The following is a 14,424-nucleotide window of genomic DNA, read 5'->3' as shown; positions in this document are numbered from 1 at the left end:
ACGAAAATTAGTAATGCATTAAACCGTGGTGCTAGTTCAGGTAGTTCCAAAGAATATTGGCAAAGGGGACAATGAAGATCGATCTCCAGTCACTTAACAATGCAAGGTCCATGAAAAACATGCAAGCAAGGCAATCGACTAGTGTGTTACGTCCGACCTCATAGTCATCCATACAAATAGCACATGTCCCACGTTTCGTACCTTCAAAACGATTATGTATGTAGGCTTTACTCGCTTCATCACGAGGATGACGCTCAATTTCAATCCCTTCAATTCGTCGCAAATCAATGAAACCATTAGTAACCAAGGGAATGGAGTTTTGAGCAATCAATTATTGCTGCCACAATTTTGGGGAGATGTATTTTGTCTTGAGGAGGAAAATGGGTGTTAATATAGTCCACGATCATACGCCCTGAAGAAGATTCCATGATACTAGTAGAATCGTGGTTGTATAACTGGGAAGGACGGACTGCATGTAATGACCTCTGTTGTGTTGGGGATCATCCAAATTAATTTTTTGAGTATCATCTGGTGCAAAAGTGTGTTTGGTTTCCTTGTAGAACATAAATTGGATCTTAAGCGCATCATCACTTGGTGGAATCTGGGCCGAGGTATCAACACAGCTGCACGGTACACTATTCCAACTCACATTGCATTGATCGTAAGCATTGATGCAGAGCGATGACATAACTGAAGATTGATGAAATGAATGCAGGGACGCTCTGTTATATATTGAAACAACTAGGACAGCGACTTGGACAATCCTTCTGCCAAGAAAGTAATCTCTTTCAAGTATCCTATTTCTACTTGGACCCGTATTCCCTATTAAGCAACTTTATATAACAAAATTATAAATAAAACATAAACAATGAGATTACCAGAACAAGTTCAATTTTGCCGACCTGCAATTGGAATACCGCTTGTAACTCTCGGAGCTGGGAATCCAACATCACAAAATATTGTGACTACCTCTTAAGAAAAGTTGTGAAGGAAAGAAGTAAGGAATGGCTGGCAACCACGGAATCTTTCTCTGAGGATCCGGAGAGTTTTCTTATGCGATGGGGATATGGAGGAATAGGGTTTGCTCCGGTGTGTGTTCGGAGACTTGTAGTTACGGGTTACAACTTAAATTTTTGCATGGCAGGTTTTGCACTGTTCAATGGTGTGCTTGGCAGGCTAAAGTGGTTTTCAAATTGACCCTTTTTTTCTAAGAGATGATCTTAAAATGAGTCGGGAAAACTAAACTGTAAACCCCAAAATTGTTCTCTCTCCCTCATCTTTTATCTTAATTTCCCTTGTGATTTCTTATTCTTCTTAACCCTCAAGCCACTATAGGTCTATAAGATCGACGTTGGTTACAATCTACAAGAAAACTATTTCTCTCAACCTGTAAGGATCTCGCCAACTTTGGGATCGATTTCAAGCTCCAGAATCATTCCTTAAGCTTCTACCAACTTCTGGGGATCGCTCCTTTACTCCGAAAACCATTTTTTCGATTTTTTTTTTTCCTTAAGAAACTACAATAAATTGTAAGCTAAATCGACTGTAGCAGGCATATATGCTTAGATACTAGATACCAGTCAAAGAAACCCAAAAGAAAACGTCTGGTCACAGTCTAACAAGGATCTCACTTCACCACCCGACTCGTGCATGTTTATTATGCTCTCTTGGTCCCAACAACAAAACCCTTTTGTCATCTTCAAGATAAAAGAAAATCATAGATATAAAGTGAAAGCCAATAACCCTTTTCAAGTCTCATGCACTTTTAGGAAAATGATGTTACAATCTCCTAATCTTTTTGCTACCTCCATGATTGAGGGCTAGGCAACCCCTAAATTGATACTTACATTTACAACTTGAAAGTTCAATCTTAGAAGAATATTCAGTCATTGTGGGTAATTTCTTTCTTTTGGCAAGTCATGATCACAAGCTCTCTCTTTCGATTTGTTTATGCAAGTGCAATCAAACCTTTGGCCCATCATATGGTACGAATTTTTTTTATTTTTTATGTTACCATATACACTATCTGTCAACGTCCAATTGGTCTAGCCAATGAATATTTTCTTATGTGTATGTTTATTGTTTTTACAAAATTTACTACAAGTTCTTTTGACCACTTTTTGAAGAATTGAAGAGAAAACATGGAGGCTTGGGGTAGCCGAGGTGTACTTAGCCATTTATGTGGCTCAACACGCCGTCGGTGATATGTGTGTTCATTTAGTATAGTTCATTATTCAGACGGATAGTAAAAATTTACTACTAAAAAGAAATAGTAGGAATATTGAGTTGATCACATTTTTATTCTAAATACCTATGTGATTTTTCATGGATAATTTTCATTGTATAAAAATTGTTACAATATAGAATTAGTATTTATGTATCAAATTACCGAATATATGCAGATCGCGAAATATGAAAACTAAACTTGAAATTTTAAGTGATGAGTGAAATAAAGTTTACAAAATAGTCACATACTAAACAACAATATGTCATATATATGCAGCACATTATCACGTGATTTATACCATATACAAACTAAATAAGACAATGTCGTAATCAATGATGTATTAAATATGGAATAAAACTCTTCTACGATTAACGCATAAGGAATTTCACAAACAAACATCCAACATCAAAGAGCATTCATTCACAATGATAGTTTCTTTCATATCTTAATTTTTTGTGTTTAGTCATAATCGTAATCTCGCCTTCAATTTTGCATGCTATTTGTAATTCGTTTTGGGCAAGTCATAATCATCAAAACGGTCAAAAATATACGACTCTGGCCCATCACACTGTACGGAAAATCCACTGTCCATGGACCTTGAAGATGCTATTGTGGCGTCCAAGAAGACAACTAAAAGACAAAGTTTTTTTTTTTTTTTTGTTCTATATTTTTAAATAAACTTGTCGGTTTTTCTGTCACGAAATTACCCTGGTGCTTTTAGTTGTATATTTATACAGAAAAGTGGTATTTAGGGTCTGGGTGGGTGATGATTAAAGGAGGGAGATATGAAAATAGTTTGTGTTTGACAGGCTTTGCTTTTGGTTGGGGGATGATGATAGAAAGTTTTGTGGTGCCTATTGATGCCGACATATATGTGTTTTTGTTCTAAGTTGGAATGCTGAAGACTCAACTGAGAAGACGAGAGAGGGTGTCATTGAAATGAAACATGACAGCAATTCACTAGGCCTCATGTTTAGCACAAAATGGACAAAAGACAATGAAAGATGAAACAGAAAAATCAAAAATGAAGAAGAAAGATAAAAAGTATTGAACCGACACTATTTTCATTTTTTTCTTTCACCGATTTTTGGGTTTCAATGTAGCTTCCCAATCTAGCTTTATCTTAATATCCACCAGCCTTATTGGCGTAAGGTCTTCGTAGGTCTTGCTATTATATCTTTACCCCGAATGGACATGCTTATAAGAATTTACTTTACTTATCTAGTATTTTCAAAAATAGTAATTAGACTTATCTTTTTAACTCTCAAACTTTTAACTTTTGCAGTAAACTCGGATTCTCTCTTTTTCTCCTGCGCTTTGATTCCTCAATTTGAACGTCCTGAATGGCAAAAATATCATGTCATAATTACAATAGTCCAACAAATCATTAGGATTCTTAGGAATTATTTCCCTACATTCTTGTTGGTCCAAGTACCTAATCCAGCTGACCAGCTCCATTTTGATTCTTTGAAATAATTATTAGTAGAATAGAATCTTTGAGTGCTTTGCTATGTAATGTGGACAAACCCAATGAAGAGCTTTTAGGTTGGAGCTCAATCAAATCCTCCACAAGCTAAGGGTTACTCCCTTATGAATTAATCCGTAGATTATGAACTTCATAACGCAAAGTGTTGCGTAATTTACCCCACCACCAACAGAAACAAATTTGATTTTCTTTTCCTGATCTTTCAAGCTTTGAAGAATTATTATATCATGAACTCAATATTAGACAAATTTGATTGGGACCTTTGAGGAATGTGCAGTTGAAATGGCACATCTCAAAGGTTGATTTTTGTTTTGGATGAAATTGCACTTTCATTTCACCCAAGGAGATGAGCAACAAAGCCAGGTTTTGTGACAGCTCCTGCAGTTTATGTTGCTGTTTTTAAAGAAAATCTGACACTACCCAATTGCCATTTCCATATATCATCTCTAGCCAAAGCTAGCTTTCTCTTAAAATATGCAAAAGGAAAATTTTTATCAGCAAATATGAAAGTTCAGAACCTTGATTTTTGAAAGATGAAATCTTTAAGCAAAGGCCTCCATCTGGTTTCTTTTGACAGCTCTCTGGCTCTTGCCCTTGTGCGCCTACTAACTCGAATATGTAATGTAATCTGCTCAAAAACGTCTTCTAGCTCTTTTGTTTTGTGCGCAAGTCTTCAAGGTTTTTACTCTGCAAAGTTTAAGTTCTTTACCTTTGTGATGCCCCGGAAATTCGTATTTATTTTCCGAGGATTTTCCGGAATCTAAATTTTGATTATTGGACGGTTTCGTGGCTCGTGGATGGAGCGGAAGTATTTCGGGCGAATAATTATTCGAAGAATATGGTTTTAGGGGGGTTGCCAAAGGTTGACTTTTTATTCGTTGGGATTCTCTGAAAACTTCCTTCACGAAAATTGTAGAGCGTGCCGATACGAGTTCGTGGATATGTGGAACGCAAGAATCGGAGTTCGTATGAGAAAATTATGGCCATTGGAAGGAATTTCCATTTTGGTATAAATAGAAGTTTCCCAAGTTGGAAACTTACTATTTTCATTTCTTCCATTTCCGGAAGCTCACATTTCTCTCTCTTCTCTCTCAGTCGACACCTTCAGAATCGAAGTAATCCGCCTGACCCGACCTGACTTTTCCTGCGAACTGCAGCGGTCTCCGGCGACGAAACTTTCCAGATAGGATCGTCTCCTCTGTCTGGTCGTCCCTCTGGTGTCCTCTAGCGCCGATTCTCCTCCACGGCGGCGCTGCAAGGCGGTGCAGTTTGAGGATTTCGGAGCCAGTAGGAAATCCTTGTTCCGACGTCGGCAAGGCTTCAAGTCTTCTTAGTTGAGCTCAGAGCAACCTCCTTGATCGATCATTGGTGGTTGTTTGGATCGATTCACGTGAAACCTTGTTCAACTCAGTTTGGATTACTGTTCACGGCTTGTGAGGTAGTTTTCGACCCCTTATGCTTGTTTTCTGACTTCGAGCTAGTTATGAGAATTCACAAGCATGCTTAGATGAAGCTTTTTGATGTTGGGGTTTTGTGAAATAATGAGTTTTTGGCCTGCGGCGGTGCACCACCGTCTGTGATGGCGTTCCGGCGGTGTTCCGGCCACTTAAGGAACTGTTTTTGGTATTATATATGTTCTACTCGTTGATACGAGCGTTTCGATATATAATATGCAAATTTTGGAGTTCGTATGGAATTATTATGATTTTTGCAGTTTCATACCGATCGATTTATTCGATCTGTGAGGATTCGAGCATCCAATCGACTTGTGGTTTGGCCACATCGATCGTGGACGAATTCCAGGGACTTTGGGAGGTCTCGGATGTGGTTTCGCCTCATTTGGCGTCACCTTGGGAATTTTGGTTCGATTTAGGGTTTCGAAGGTTAATCCATGTGATTCGTTGACTGAATGAGGGCTGTAATTCCTTAGGTACGTGACGAGGTATTCTTTGGACAGCTATTTTTGGTGGTTTGGCTGCTTTGTTCTGTATTGAAGACGCAGTGGGAGTTTCGAGGTGAGTAATCTCACAAGGTTCATTAGTGAACGAATTACCTTTATCGTTGTTGAGTAAATCTCACGATATTTGTTATGAGTATGATCGATATGTGTTATGAGCAGGATCGATATTTGTTATGAGTATGATCGATATGTGTTATGAGCAGGATCGACATTTGTTATGAGCAGGATCGATATTTGTTATGAGTATGATCGATATGTGTTATGAGCAGGATCGATATTTGTTATGAGTATGATCAATATGTGTTATGAGCAGGATCGATATTTGTTATGAGTAGGATCAATATTTGTTATGAAGATGGTCGATATTTGTTATGAGCATGATTTCCCTATTGTCTTGGAGTTATTAGGTTAACTACGACTATAGTTGCTATTGTGGCATTCTGAGTGGATGACTATGTGTGTGTATATATATATTATGGGATATATATATATATATATATGTACATATATATTCATGTATTAGTGGCTTCGTGGTGAATCTTTGTGATGATTGTCATGTAAAGCTTGTGTAGGAATATTTGTGTAATGAATTGATGACATCAGTATGATGAATCTTTGTGATGATTGTCATGCAAAGCTTGTGTAGGAATATTTGTAGGATGATTGATATCGGTGTGATGACTAGCCATGAATCTATGTGATGATCGCTATCTGTGTGATGATTGGCGATATTTGCGTGAATCTATGTGATGATCGCTATTTATGTGATGACTAGTGATATCTATGTGATGATTAGTTGGATGATCGCTATCTATGTGATGACCGGCGATATTTGTGTGATGAATATATGGGAGGATCGCTATCTGCATGATGATTAGTTAGATGATCGCTATCTGTATGATGACTGGCGATATCTGTGTGATGATTAGTTAGATAATCTCTATCTGTGTGATGATCAGCAGGATGACTGGCGATATCTGTGTGACGATTAGTTGGATGATCGCTATCTATGTGATGATCGACGATATCTGTGTGATGATCAGTAGGATGATGGCTATCTGTGTGATGATCGATGAAATATATGTGATGATCAGTGTAATGATAGCTCGGTAGTGGAGTTGAATTGTTATTAAGTTAACAAAGATCGAGAGGACTGCTGTGATGGTCGGGGCTACCTACAGACGTCAGAGTGTGAGATTGCGATGAGTACTATGATTTGAATTTCTTGACTTAGTGTGACCTCCTGAACTAAATTATATGCAGGGTTACCATGAATTGTTTTGTTTGTTTTGAATTGTGATTGCCTTGTTTTCTTCTTGATTGATTGATTGATGGTTTGATTTATTTTGAAGACCTTAGTGGTGATGATTGTGCTCTGTGTGAAGATGGGAAGGTGATTCATTGTTTTTCACCTTGATGTCATGTTGATGACAAAAAGGCTCCTAGTGGGGAGGAAATGAGCATGGTTTGGGATTCGCCGTAGAGCGTTAGAATGACATCAAACATTTCTTGAGGAAGTCTTGTTTGATTTAATTTGTGTAATGGGACGCTAGTTGAGAATCTAAACATGAGGCTGTAGTCACCAGTTGACTTATGTAGACATGATACGAAAGATGATGAAAATGATGGCCGTAGGTGTGAGCTGTGTGTATATCGTATTTAGGTTGAGGTGACTTAAGAAATGTGTTTTGCTTTGTGGTTTTGAGTTACTCATACGAGCTTCATAAGCTTACCGGGTTTGTTGTGTGGCAACCCGGTGCACTATTCAATGGAATGGTGTATGGGTTAATCCTGCAGGTCAGGGAAATCGTGGCTGAAGCTGAGGTGGCGCCTTTGCAGCTTTCGGTAGGAAGCTATCTTTGTGACTTTACCTTTGATAAGGACTTCCGTTGTATAGTTACTCTGAGCAGCCTTTACGTTTTATTTTGTTGTTGACAATTTAATTCGTAAGTTTGTGTAATATATAACTCTATGGAGCGAGTGTATATTAACTTTGAAGGTTCAGAGCATCAATATGTACTTGGTTTAAAGGGAAAATGATTCCAGGTATTTTGTATTGATGACTGAACGTTCACGCATGTATAATTATGAGATTATATATATATATTCTTGTGTATAAAATCAGGGGCGTGACAACCTTTCCATAGCAGTTTAAGTTTGATCACATTGGCTGTTTGTTCGGTTGTTCCCGCTCTTGCTTTTGTCTTGAATGTCCTTATTAACAATCGTAATTAATTGTTCCCATAATTGTTGTAATGTTGCATATGATCAAAGAGGTTCAAAGTGATACAATTTGAATTGTCATTGTTGCACGATCACACCACACTTCGGCCCCATGTGATAATCCGACATATATATTGGTGATTGAGTTAGAAGTCAACCAACAACAAAGACATGGCAAAAACCAAAGAGAATGCAAGCTCGCCATCTCGGCCTCAATGGAAGACGTGGCAAATGAGCTAAAGAAGGAATTGAGCCAAGAAACCCTAGCTTGATTTGGAAAGACAGACTGCTCATAAACTATGAAAATGCACTTTTTAATTATTGTTTGATTATAATCCATTTTCGTATAATTATATGTCAAGTGACTGGTAACTTTTTTAAAGTGACTACTATAAAATACCTGTGTTGCAAGAAAATTCTTGAATAATATAAAGCACTGGAGCATAAATTTTTTAACAGGATAAGAAAATCTTAACAGGATCGAGAAACATAAATGCTTGGTGCTCGGCATTATGTCATTGTTATGGTAGCTTCCTTGTTTCATAGTTTATGTTGATGTCAGAACACTTGTATTTTATTCCTGGAACCATACTTATTCAGTAAAGTCTGAACCATCTCCCTCCCCACTTTCCCAATAAACAATCCTCTAACAAAAAGAAGTGGCTTGTATATATATGCATGTATTATCCACATGAAGAAAGAATATGAGAGATTTCCTTTTTAAAGTCTTTTTGGGTCTGAAATTAAATTTGAAAAAGGGAGGATCCCAAGTTCCTCCATAAATGTTCTACTTATCATCTGGTACATGAGGGATGGATACCTAGAAAAAAAAGAGAAGAGAAGAAAAGAAACCCCAACTTTTTCTTGACGGGTATCTCAAAATTGTGCTCAGGTTTTATGCATCTAGGATCACTTATTGAGAATTTATTCTATATAAGTTTAATTCTAAGTGATTGCGGGGACTTTTGAGTTTGATCATTTTTCTATGCAAACATTAACATATAAATTTAAAAAGTAAAATCATCGAGGAAACAACAAATGAATTTAATCTTGGTATGTAATTAACATGTCAAGACCTATGTATCTCTCCCCTCGACAGCAAGCCCTAACCTTAGGGCTTCTGTTATGACACTTCACACTAAGGCAGCAAACCGTAGTCTTAGAGTCTCATACATAGCACTTGTGGAGTTGTGGTTAGCATTGGACTCTCTTCAAAGTTCAAACGCGGTGTTAGCATTTCGAGCATGTTTTGTTCGATTTATAGCTTCACGAAATACTGTTTCCAGCCTCTATTCTCTTTTGCTCGCAACATTCTTAAAGATAGTTTGTATTGGTTTTTTTCGAGGGTTCTAAGTAGCTCACAACATTTTGAGACCGAGACTAAATAATCTCAAGTTAGTTTGATGGTGGCGATCTGAATGTCATGGCTCTATTTTGTAAGGTGTTGGCTCTATTCTATGGATTAGGATTGGTGGCGTGGTTTCTCTCTTGTCACGGCATGGGACAACCTATATGAGTGATTCACATTTGTTTGACTCGCATGATAACATGAGTATCGATCGCAGTTTGTTGAAAATGTTTAAAGGTCCCAAGTTGGATTTCTTATATGCGATGTGTTATACATTTATTACTGAATTTTTTTACGTGGTTGTTCGTGGCTGCGTGCGACCAATTCTGCTAAGGTTTTCCATGAGAAATGAGACTTGAATTGATTCTATTATGTTGAGCTCTAGGCCCAATCAGATTCCGGTTATATTTGACTCTTGGCCGTGCAGTTATTAAGGTTTGGATTTGGAACCCAAATGAATTTTATACAAGAATACGGGTTTGTTTGGGATTACTGTGACTTTTAAAAAAAAAAATTGCTGCTGCTGAGTTGTGAGAACAATCAACTGTGAATTAAAACAGTTTCGTGTTTGGTAAATAATATTTTTAAAAGTGCTGTCAATACATAAAACAACGGCAGAGTGTGTTTTGATCTACAACAGCTTCTAAAAGCAACCTCTGGGCAACGGGGCCTACGAGACTTAGGCCAAGTAGGGCTCAAAATCTTGCATTTAGAGAAGTTTAGTTGTAGAGTCAATATTCTATGCTTCTTGCACTTAGAACAGCTTGATTGAATGTAATTAATTGCTTAAATAATGAATTTTTTTGTTATGCTTCAGTGAAATGAGTCATGTAATTTTGCTTATATTTTTCATTCAAAATCCTTTTGTATTAACATTGCAAATAAAAAATCTTCTTCCCTAACTTATGCCCACTGTATAATTTCAGAACACTTCTCTATAGACTTGAAATAAGCTAGAAAATTACCATCATTGATCATAGAGGCCACAGGGTCACACTCAAATGATGATAGCTATGAAGAAGCACACAAATCTGTGCACGGTGGATATGCTGCTAGCTGCGCAGATGCACACTAAAGTAAAAGGTGGTGGTAGGGGTTGCAGTGGGTCTCATAAACTTTATACATACCAATTCCCCTCCCTTTGGCCTTTATATATCTAATCTTTCACACTTTTGAAACACAATGTCCCCAACCCAAGCACCCAACAACATTGAGAGAATTGAGATGGAGAGGCTGTGGAAATGGAGCAGTGTTGCAAAAATATGCAACCTTGAGGAATGTGATCCCTATTATGTTATATATGTGGAGTTTGTGACCCACCACACGCACTCTCTTCCTCCTCAATTGGCCAAAGCAAACCCAAAAAAACACTTACTTGGGAAACTAACTTACCTCCTCCTCCACCACCACTTCTCTTCTATTCTCCAATATCAAATATCCCTCTTTCTTGTCCTCAACCACAACACAAAACACACCACATTGTGATTAGTGATGAATATACCTATTTATAAGATTGAGTCACATACCCTTCTCCTATTTCCTATTCTTTATGACCCCAAAACAAAAACAAAAACAAAGCTTGCCCATGTCCCATTTTTTACCATGAAAATGGCGGAAAATTCCAATACCTCCCTGTGTACCAAAACAAAACTAGCCCATCCTCCTCCTCCTCCATACCCATCTCATCTCTTTTTTAGTATGCCTCAGTGGGAGCAATGATTCTGTGTATTTATAGTATTGTGGACTTTTGTGAGCATGCCACCAAAACCATCCAATTATAGAGTGAGAGAATTGCTACTACTAGTAGTACTCAAATCACAAGATCTTCTCACGACTCATGAGTCAAGATTCGAATTCAGATTCAGTAAGTTTTTATTACAAAAATCCAAGGCATGTAGTCATACGACTTTAATGTTGTTTGATCTAATCCGCTGGGTTTTTCCTGGTACATGACTGCAAGTTTAGATGGCGTCCGTGTAAACTTACAAGAGTGTGTAGGGAGGGACAATCCACATTATGATTTAAAATGGAGAGCTGTCTTGTAGTATAATTTACTGTGACTCACAGGAGTTAATATCGCACCTGATTTTAATTTTATTTATAAAAAAAAAATTGTATGAAAACATAGCAGTTCTCATTGTATTGTTGGTAAGTTATCAAACTTTGTATCGTAATTACAGTAATTTTATCTTGCACTTGTGATAAAAGGTTGAGCATTATGAATCAAAAAGCTACGACACTTTTCTTCTTTTAAAGAAAAAAATGATGTAATGAGCTAAAGTAAGGAACCATGTGTGCTTTTGTTTGAAATAGTGTATTTACCTTGAATATTCTTATGGAAAATATATCCATGAACATAATAATAGATTCTAACATAAATATTTGTCTCAGAGGTATTTATTGTAGTTGTCTATGCTCTTAACTCGAATATGTAATTAAAAACGCCTCGATTCGGTATGTTTATATTTAGTCACCGCAATAATGTTCCTTTGATTAGTAAGTGATAAAAAAAATTATGCACAATTTTCATTAAATGAAAATTAAAAGATGGAAAAAATTATTTTTAAGTTGAATTGTTTGTTTTCTATTGTAATATTATTCTTTCAGTTACTAGTTAGTAACAAGGTGAACACTATAATGTGTGGCCAACAATGACTCACATACACCTTCAAGGGTTGGAGAGAGTGGATTAAGGGTTGGAGAGAGTAGAGAACTAGGGTTGGAGAGAGTTAACAAAAGTTATCAGCCTGTCCGGCGGCGCCCCCGCGTCGGCTGTGGCTCCCTGCTCCATCGACGAGTGGCGGGTGTTGCCGGACGGGATCTTGGGATCTCAGGGGTCCTCCTCTGCTCTTTGCTTTACTGGTCAAGGTCTGGTACTTCTCTTCTTTTCTCTGAGATGGCATCGTCGGTGTGGAGGTCGGATGGGTGGTGGTCGGCGTGGAGTAAGTGGTCAGAGGCCATATCATGGCGGCGGTATACCATGGATCGTATGGCGCTGACCCCTAATCTACGGTGGGTCGCTAGACGGAGATGGCAGCTGTGGTGGATCTGGGTTTTCAAGGTGGTGGGCATGGCAGAGGCAAGGCACAGTGAGTCTTTCATCGATTTCTTGTTGATAGATTTGCTGTGGTTTGCTGTATGGTTTAGCAGGCACCTTCGACTTGGGGAGATTGAAGACATGAGGCTGCGGTGGTGGCTTGCCGGCGGGTCATCTGACGACAAGGGTGAGGAGCACTGTGGCGGCGACTTCTTTCCTTTGGTTAAAGTCTTGGTTTTAGTTAGGTTGCTTTTTAGTTTACTTTGGTTATTGGTTAGTTTACTTTGGTCAATAGTTGGTCCCTACTCGTTTGAGCTAGGGTTGGGTCAAATTGATGTGCCATGGATGTGGTGTCTTTCCTGGGGACGAGATGGTGTAATTTCGGTTTTATCTTATGGTCAATGTGCTAACAAGCGATCCTTGCACGTGGTCTGGTTTCATTGGGGCGCGGTGTGGAAGAGGGCGCTGGTTTCTCTGGCGGTTGTCTATGGGGTGTTATCAAGTTTCTCGGGGTTATCTGTAGCCTGTGAGGTTGGGCGAAATAGGTGGTTAGGGGTTGGGCTCTTTTGGCTCATGGATGTCATCCTGGATGACGGACCAGTAACTAGTTCGGTTTTTAGGGAGGAGAGTGGGGAGTTCTTGTCCACCACCGGTCATTCCCATATTATGTAATATTGGTTGTTTTCAATAAAGGATTCTTATTCTCAAAAAAAAAAAAAAAAAACAAGGTGAACACTACTGTTAGTTACTAAGTATGACAACATGACCGATGATGACCGGCTGTTCTACTTTGTTACAAGATATAAACATTATTTATTTTTTCTGGTTGAGGTAAGAATTGAGATCAAGCAAATCTGAGTTGTTACCTTTGGTGTCAACAAGTAATGATAATCAATGATGAAGGTCATGGGAGAAATCACAACCATCCAAAATAAAATGAATATTGCGGACCCGATTTTCTCCTCCAAGTCCAGGAAGTCATCATAGACAATCACTACTCCTCCCAGTTACTCCACAGAGTCGTGTTTTGTCCTTATTCAGTAATTTGCCCCACAAATCCAACACTGCCGCATCCATAAACCGTACTTTCCTCCATCTTCACTCATCACATCACCCCATCATTTTAACGTTGAAACCATTGCATTGCCCATAGAGAACTTTTTATTTTTATTTTATTTTTTATTTTATTTTTTGGGTTTAAGTCATAAAAAGTTTTACCTCATAATTGTTGTGTAATAAAAAAATAGATATATGGATGTTTTATCAAAAATATATAACTTATTTGAGATCGATTTCACAATCGATAAAATAGGTTTCATATTTCATGAGCATTTGACAAATGTAGTTTTAGTGCATTCTAAAGAAGTGCTTGTGCATCTTTACGTAACATATTTAAGTCTTTTTATAAAAACTCTATTTTTCTAATGAAATTGTTTTCAAGTAACAAAAACACTTGTACAAAACAAAATATCAATCTTTATAGAACTATAAATGATCATTATTTAAGTAAACTCTATATAACTGGATATAAATGAAACCAAAGAAAAACCAACACCAATACTAACGTTGAAAAGAGTCGTATATAGTATGTCATCCTCCGAATGCTTAGAGCATCAACAACTTGATCCATGAACCTGGAGTTTCACATTTGGACATGGTAGAGAGTGGTAGAGTCTTTAACTCGAGGATAACTATCAAATCATGTCATTTTCTTCCCTTTCTCGCAATCTCAATCAAAGTTCACTCTCTTGTGATTCTAAGTCAAAATTCTAAATATTTGTAGATACACCGATATATATATATTTTTTAAAGAGTAGATAACCATCTTTTCGACTTTGCCTAACAAATGTACTATCCGTGACAACGAGTTTCTAAAACCTTGGTCCCAATAACCCAACAGATGGGATATGATAGAGCTGAGTACACATAATCATGAGCTCAAGACAGCAATAAGGAAGAGGAGGAGGAACTTAGGTGGGTGGGTGGGGACCCGAGACCCACCCGTCTCGCCATCCCAAGAAATAAACCGGGTCGAGTACATCGGGTACCGCGTACACTACATTTTCGATTTTTGGAGTGAAATTGAAATTTTAGAAAAATGGAAAAAGAAAAGAAAAGGGACTAGACAGAGTGAAGTGGGGAC

The sequence above is a fragment of the Rosa chinensis genome, chromosome 4 (genome assembly GCF_002994745.2).
Source record: "Rosa chinensis cultivar Old Blush chromosome 4, RchiOBHm-V2, whole genome shotgun sequence".
NCBI lineage: Eukaryota > Viridiplantae > Streptophyta > Magnoliopsida > Rosales > Rosaceae > Rosa > Rosa chinensis.
The sequence above is the reverse complement of the archived record's forward strand: the minus strand, read 5'-3'. Positions refer to the sequence as shown.